Source organism: Etheostoma spectabile, chromosome 8 (assembly GCF_008692095.1).
Source record: "Etheostoma spectabile isolate EspeVRDwgs_2016 chromosome 8, UIUC_Espe_1.0, whole genome shotgun sequence".
Lineage (NCBI taxonomy): Eukaryota > Metazoa > Chordata > Actinopteri > Perciformes > Percidae > Etheostoma > Etheostoma spectabile.
In genome coordinates, this window is record NC_045740.1 from 4,696,185 (window position 1) to 4,703,745 (window position 7,561).

Below are 7,561 nucleotides of genomic sequence, written 5' to 3' on the forward strand. Positions count from 1 at the left end.
GGTTTTCAGCAGGTTCCTGTTCTGCAGAAACATAAAACATGGTTACAGCACATCAGGATAGACAATAATACAAGGCATTGGAGTTTTAATACTACAGATGAACACATGAATGGCAGCAGGGACAAAGGAAACCTTATATCTGTAACGCAGTAACGCATTCCTCTTATTAATTTAATGTCAGTGGCGATCTGCAGGGAAAAGTTTAGTTTTGCACAAACGGCTTTCATTTATGCATAAGGTCTTTTGACAGGAACAATTAAAAAGTAATGAATACTAAAATTAACTATTAGAATTGAGAGAAACAGGCATCATTAATACTGGCTTCCTCTTAAATCAGAAGCTGCACCTTAATCAAGGCTTTCTAATTAGGGGCAATTAGCTTTAGTAATTTACTGAGCAATATAATCTCTGTCTTTGTTAGAGAAACGTGTTTCTGTGGCAGTCATCTCCAAATAGTATTTGTCATGGATGCATGACATTGATTTTCAGATTTATTTTGTTGCAGTGGTTACTATAATTGTTGTACTGTATAATCTGAATATATTGGTACATCATTGATCACTTGAACAAGTGTAGCATGAAAATACTTTGTGATTCTCTTTGCATGTTCATACTCACTTGTCACTCGTCTGAAGTCACTGTACAAAATATTGTGTCAATTTAAAAAAAAGGAGCTAATATTACAAACATGACTGCAGGTTTAAAACGGGAAGTATATGGCAAAGGAGTGTGTGACAAAAGTAGTATTTTTAGGCATTTTAATGCCACATGTCCTGATAGCCTTTCACAATCCACAAAAACAACTTTCTTAAAGCCTTACTCTATTGCGATATATACTTTTTTGTATGGACAGTCAAGAAATTTGTTAAGATGGTTTAAAATGAAATGCTACAGTGATCATGGTGGCAAGTCTGTGTTGGTGCTTTGTTCTTTTTATTTTTTTTTAACTCCACCTACATTACATTTCATTTAGCTGATGTTTTTATCCAAAGCGACATCCAAACAGTGACACACATTTATGGCACAGCATCGGGAACAATTCTGGGTTCAGTGTCTTGCCCATGGACACTTTGACAGGGCCAGGGATCGAACCGCTGACTGGTCTACCAGCCCACCTAAAATACCATCGTAATCTTGCTGCTTCACACGCAAGAAATGTGATAGACAGCTCAACACTTGACCTAAAAAAACTGTCAATATTTCTCTTTTGTTCAGCCAATTAAGAAGCAGTGAATGTTATCTTGTCACTTTCACTCAGACACAGTGACAGAATAATTTTAACCCACTGCAAGAACACAAGCTACAGTGGTTCTGCCTATAACAGCTGCAAGGGGGCAACACTGAGCAATAATCAGAAAGCTGCGCTTATTTACATAATTTAACCTTCGTTCAGGAGTGGGCTGTTGATTGAGTGCACTCCAAAGTGGCACGATGTTGGTGATTATCTGTCTGATGATCACACAAAAGAAGCTGAAGGCAATATTCTGATGCAGTGAGGAAAACAGAGTTCCTGATTGGCATGAATCAATGTTTAGTAAAACCTAAACCCTAAACAACACCTTACATTACCGCTGAACATTACAAATCCAACATTATATTGATTGTTACTGATTGGATGTTTTCTCTTCCTTCCAAAAATGTTATCAGTCATGTCAGAGATTTTAAAAATTGTGCTACGAGTGACTAGTGTAAAGTATGCCAGGAAAAGTCATAAAAAGTCATAGTATAGTATGTCCCAAAAAAGTCACAGTATACTATGTCATAAAATATAAAAAAGTCATAGTATAGCATGTCATAAAAATAAAAAAGTTGTAGTATAGTATGTTATTAAATTTATGTCACACAAATTAAAAAGGTAGAGTACAGTATTTTATTTTAAAAAAGTCATAAAAAGGCATGGTATAGCATGCAATAAAACTTAAAAAAGGCGAAAGTATAGTATGCCATAAAATAAAATAAGAAATACTAGTATAGTATGCCATCAAACTTAGTACAGTGTGTCATACAATTTAAAAAGGCATAGTATAGTATAAAAAAGTCAAAAAAGTCATAGTATAGTATGTCATACAATTCAAAAAGGCATGTTATTATATGTCATAAAATATAATAAATGCACAGTAGAGTATGTTATAAAAAGTCATAGTATAGTATGCCATGAAATGTAAACAGTTAGTAATAAAATTTAAAAAAGGCGTAGTATACAGTAGTATGTCTTAAAAAGTCATAGTATAGTATGTCTTAAAAAGTCATGGTATAGAATGCCATAAAATTAAAAAAGTCATAGTATTGTATGTCTTAAAAAGTCATAGTATAGTATGCCATACAATTAAAAAAGTCATAGTATAGTATGTCATAAATTTAAAAAAAGCATGTTATAGTATGTCATAAAACGTACGTCAAAAAAATATAAAAAAGTCATAGTATGTCATAAAAAAGTCATAAGAAACAGTATAGTACTTAGTATAGTATGACATTAATACACTATAAAAAAGTCATTGTATAGTTTGTTATAAAAAGTCATAAAAAGTCATAGTGCAAAATGCCATAAAATAAAATAAAAGTAATAGTATAATATGCCAAAAACTATAAAAAGGCATTGTATAGTATCTCATACAATTAAAAAAGGCATAGTGTAGTATGTCGTAAAAGTTTTAAAACCATGGTAAAATATGTCATTGAATATAAGTCAAAACATAGTATGTCATAAACGAATGTCATTGTATAATATGGCATAAAAGTCATTAAAGTCATAGCATAAAAAGTGTCATAAAAAGTCATGGTATAGAAGAACAACATAAATGTCATGAAAAACATAGTATAGTATGTCATAAAAAAGTAATTTTAAAGTGTCATAAAATACAACATTTGCTTGTTGAATTTAAAACAAATGAAATGAAAGTGTAGCCATGGTGTGTTTTGTCAATTACATTTGTTTGCCTATGTCATAAAAAGTAAATAAAAAAAAAGTCTTAGTGTGGTATGGCCTATAAAAAGTGATAGTACAGTATGTTGTAAAAAATGTCATAAAAATGTCATTTAGAAGTGACAGTAAAGTATGTTAGAAAAAAAAGGTGTCATAAAAACTTAAAGTATAGTATGCCGTTTAAAAAGCACTCATTAGCAATTGGTGTATTTCCCTTGTCTTTTGAGGTGTTCCTTCTCTAACCATATTCTATAACCTATCTGCAGTACTACGGTTTGCATTATGTCCTTTTGTATCGGCCACATCTTTGCCTGCCTATTGCTCTATCCCCTGTGTTTCAGAGCCCTAACTGCATGGTGTGTGAACACTGTGAAAGGTAGCGAAAGAAAATCATTCCGTTTTCTTGGTCCACAGGTTTCAGGTGAGGTTTCAAAGAATTGAATTTAATAAATCCCTGCTGATAGAATTTGCACTTTGGTCTGACAGCTGAACAAAAGAACAGCCATTAGTACAGAAATCACTGCAGAGTCAAACAAGAAAAGCCGGGAACACAATTGCTGCATGGCATACTAATCCACACTAATGCTTAAACTGTAGCTGCTGTTCTGGATTACATAGCTGTTGATGTACACACAGACAAGCCCAGCTAAGTCTGGACCGAGTCACTTTTCAGGGGCCTGTTGCACGAAAGTAGAATAAAGATATCCAGGATAAGTGAAAAAGTGCAGCTTGACTTGGTTAAAAAAAAAAACATTAGGCCTACATATTACGGAGTAACACTAACTGTCCTTTGTCAGAGAGGGACAAGCAACAAGAAAATGAATCATGAAAGTATTGGTCTCTGACCAGTCTGCCATTAATATCATCTGGGAATATCGCTGAATTTTCCCACTTCTCCGCAGCGTCCTGTATAAACCTGAAGCTGCACAGACCACAGCTACCACGCTGCTCATTTCTACTTTTACAAAGAGAGTGGACACTGATGCGATGCAGCAGCGGCCACCGGGCAACGGCCACCGGGCAACGGCCACTGGCAGCGGCCACCGGGCAACGCCCACCGAGCAACGGCCACCGGGCAACTGCTCTGGACCAGGCTAGCCAAAAAAAAAAAAATCTCCATGGTTACTTGACTGGGTTTAATTAAATCTGGTTTTGTGCAACCGAGTCAAAGCTAAATTTATCCAGGATCACTTGAATATCCCGGCTTAATCCCTTGTCCTGGTTTCGTGCAACAGGCCCCAGGTAACTGCTTTTATAGTAGAACAGAGTAGGCCAAGCAATGACACGACAGTCCTAACACGCTGGTGTTAAGCAGGTGTAATGTTTTCTATACTCACAATCTTAGTTTAGTGAATGATTGCAGCGCTAGATGAAAAAACAGGAAATTACCAAAGGGATGTTAGAATTCTTTTCAGGTGGGGAACAAAAATTTGTTCCTCAACAATCCATGCAACAGTTGAGATATTTTGTTCAAAACTACAGGAAAAGTCTGGGGTTCACCAAAGTCATTAGGATTAATTCTCTGGGGACCATGAATGTCTGGATTAAATTGCACAGCAATCCAACCAATAGTCAAACTGTTTCACTAAAAACCAAAACATATCTGGTGGCACTAGAGGAAAAGTTAGAGGATCACCAAAGTCATTAAGTTTTATCCTCTTGGGACATGAATGTCTGTACAAAATTATACCAACCGACCATCTCTAGAGCCAAAGCACTAGCATGACTAAAATAAATGCCAAACATTTGCTGATTCCAGCTTCTAAAAGATGATTTGGTTACACTTTACTTGAAGGTATCTAAATAAGAGTGACATGACACTGTCATGAACGTGTCATAAACGTTTATAAACAAGTTAATGACATGATGCTTCTTTTAATAAGTGTCATTTACTGTTGTCATGACAAGTTATGGTTAGGGTTAGGGTTCATGTGTCATGACTGTGTCATGAAAGTGTCATACGTTTTATGACAGTGTCAGGTCACTCTTATGCAGACACCTTCAAATAAAGTGTTACTGATTATTTGCTGCTTTTCTTTAATCTATATCTTCCATATCGCTCTATTCTATATCTCTCTGGGCTATGGTCAATGTGAAGAACTGTTAGAGATGCACTCACCTTATTAAATGTATCGAGTATCAACCAGAATTTATTGATCCAGAATAAAAACAGTTGTTTTGTATGTTACTTATTATGAAATTCTTTGGCCCTCTGCTCTGCCCTCAGGTCTAGTCCTCTAAGAGATATTGCTACTGGGTTAATCCCTTTGCGCATGTACAGTTGTGAAGAGTTCTTTTGGGCCTCTCCTACATTCGCAGATATTATAAATTACAGTGGCATGACCATAGATCTGCTCCCAAAATCAGCATTTTTTTTCTTAGCAGGTGGCCCGAATCTTTAAGGGCTATGCCTATACTCATAGAATCTGGAGTTCCAATACGTAACTATTGTTCTATTTCTTATAGGCTTCGCAGTCTAAAATGTATTGCTATTGGATTAAGGGTGAAGCTGATGTAGTCAATGCCACCTGCGACACAAGGTCCACAAGCAGACCATAGACTAATTTGTCTTTCTATTCCCACTGAACAGTTTAGTCTGAAGTTTAGTGAACAAAAACATACATTATTCTGATAGGAAAACCCTGTCACCATCATGAGCAGGCCTACTACTGATTGTAAGGCCCATGTCATGAGGATTCTGAAAATGTTTTATAGTGATAAAAAATGTATATCACAATTAATACCTTAAAAAACACAGCATTCCTCCATGCCACTCAAGTGCAGGAGGACGGAGACAGCAGTAAAACCAAACCTGACAGTGCATCTTCTGCCGTCAAGTGCGGGTAAAACTGCGTGAGTCATGGGGGACTCAGAGGCACCGTGCAGTTAAAAACGGATGACTGACCATGGGGATGCCCAGGAAGCGGATGCACAAAGGTCAGCCACCGTCACGCCTCTGAGCAGGCTGCGGACGCCAGCAGTGCTTTCGTGGATTGTGCCTGAAGGTCCTGATGGGGGTTCCGAAAGAGCTGCACCCTGTGAGCGTTCTCTGTAGTGGACAAACAGCCGCTGTGTTCAAGTTGTTGAGACACCTCATAACAATGATCTGGAGAGAAAAACTCCCTTGCCCAAAAAGGATTTGTTAATACTTCCGATGTAATGATGGATTTGGCTGTAAAGTGGCTGCGCTCCCGCCCCCTCTAATGGAGAGGCGGGATGATAAAACTGCCAGTACGCATAAATCACTCACCTTCTTAGCTGACGTCAAGGCAAGGAGGAGTGCTGTTTTCAGTGACAGCGTCCTGAGAGGGGCTTGTGTCAGAGGCTCAAAAGGAGGATTCCCCAGAGCTTGAAGCACCAGGGCAAAACCCATTGAGGTGTGAGAGAACGCACAGCAGGTTTCCTTCATCTGACCCTCTTCAAAAAACGTTTTACCAGGGGTGCGTGAACTGACCTCTCCCCATAGCCCTCGTAGCAGGATGAATGGCCACTACGTATGCTTTAACTGTAGACAAAGCCAAATCATTAACCATCAATGACAGGGGGCAAGCCTAGTCTCTCCAAACCGGAGAGGGCCAGGCCCATAGCCTCTATAATGATCAATAGGCTCTGCTCCTGAATGCGTCCCAGGAGGCGAGGAATCAGTGGGACTGGGGGAAAAGTGTATGGGAGAGCCCTGGGCCATGGTCGGTGAGAAAAGGCGTTGACCCCGAGAGGTGGTTTGTCCTTTGTGTTCATAGAAAAACCACAGTGTGCACTGTTTATTTTCTTGGGAGGTGAACAGATCCACCTTTGCTCTCCTGAACCTGATCAATAGCCGCTGCATGACAGTTGATTCAATTTCCATTCACTGTGAGGGGGACCCCCCCTCGACATTAGGTCTGCAGCGCGGTTCAAAACCCCCAGGATGTAGTGAGTGACAGCAGGTGTCAGTGTGCCCGCAGTAGAAGGCTCCTGGCTATTTCCAACAGCCAAGCACACGCCACCCTGACAGTTTATGTTTATCATGTTGTCCACTTGGGCGAAACCCTTTCAGCACCGTGGACAGCTCCAGACAGTTTATGTGGAGAAGAGGGAAATTGCCCATTTCCCCCCTACCACCTGTGATTCACACATGCCACCCCAGCTGGTGAGAGACGCGTCTGTGAACACCGTAATGTGTGTGACGTCACTCTCTCCAGGGTAAAAAACCCTGAATGACCGGTCCGGCGGTTTCCCCAACATGCCTGTAGAGAAGGAGGGATGGTCAGCATACGCCACTTGTGACATATTGGGTCTAGGTGCATTTGACCAGACAATCTCTGAATCTTTCCTATGTGGAGGAGACCCAGAAGAACCAAGCATGGACCTGGTTTCGGAGAGACGACACTGGGGGCTTCCGTCGGCCGAAAAAAAGGGGCAGTTGGAAGCGGGATGGAGGCCAGGCTCTGCAGCCGGTGCGGGACCACCGTCCATCTCCCGGGTTAGGGGAATGCTACTCAACATTCACACAGGTCAAGAACAAGAACCTTGGCTGTGGACAGGGAGCTCGCCCACTGCGGAGGAGAGAAGACAGAGACAGACAGCTTAGAGGGACTCTGTAGTCCTCTGTCGTTATGAGCTCCAGATAGAGAGACAAAGAGAGAGAGAGAGAGAGAG

General features: G+C 39.8%; 1 long non-coding RNA gene across 1 annotated transcript in view; it reads left to right on the forward strand.

Moving 5' to 3' along the window:
• The first annotated feature begins 2,852 nt into the window (after window positions 1-2,852).
• The window catches only part of LOC116694669 (uncharacterized), a 16,819-nt gene continuing 12,110 nt past the window's right edge, over window positions 2,853-7,561 (forward strand). The window contains exon 1 of the long non-coding RNA XR_004333246.1: window positions 2,853-2,931. This is a non-coding gene — a long non-coding RNA (uncharacterized LOC116694669). The remainder of the gene's footprint in view (window positions 2,932-7,561) is intronic.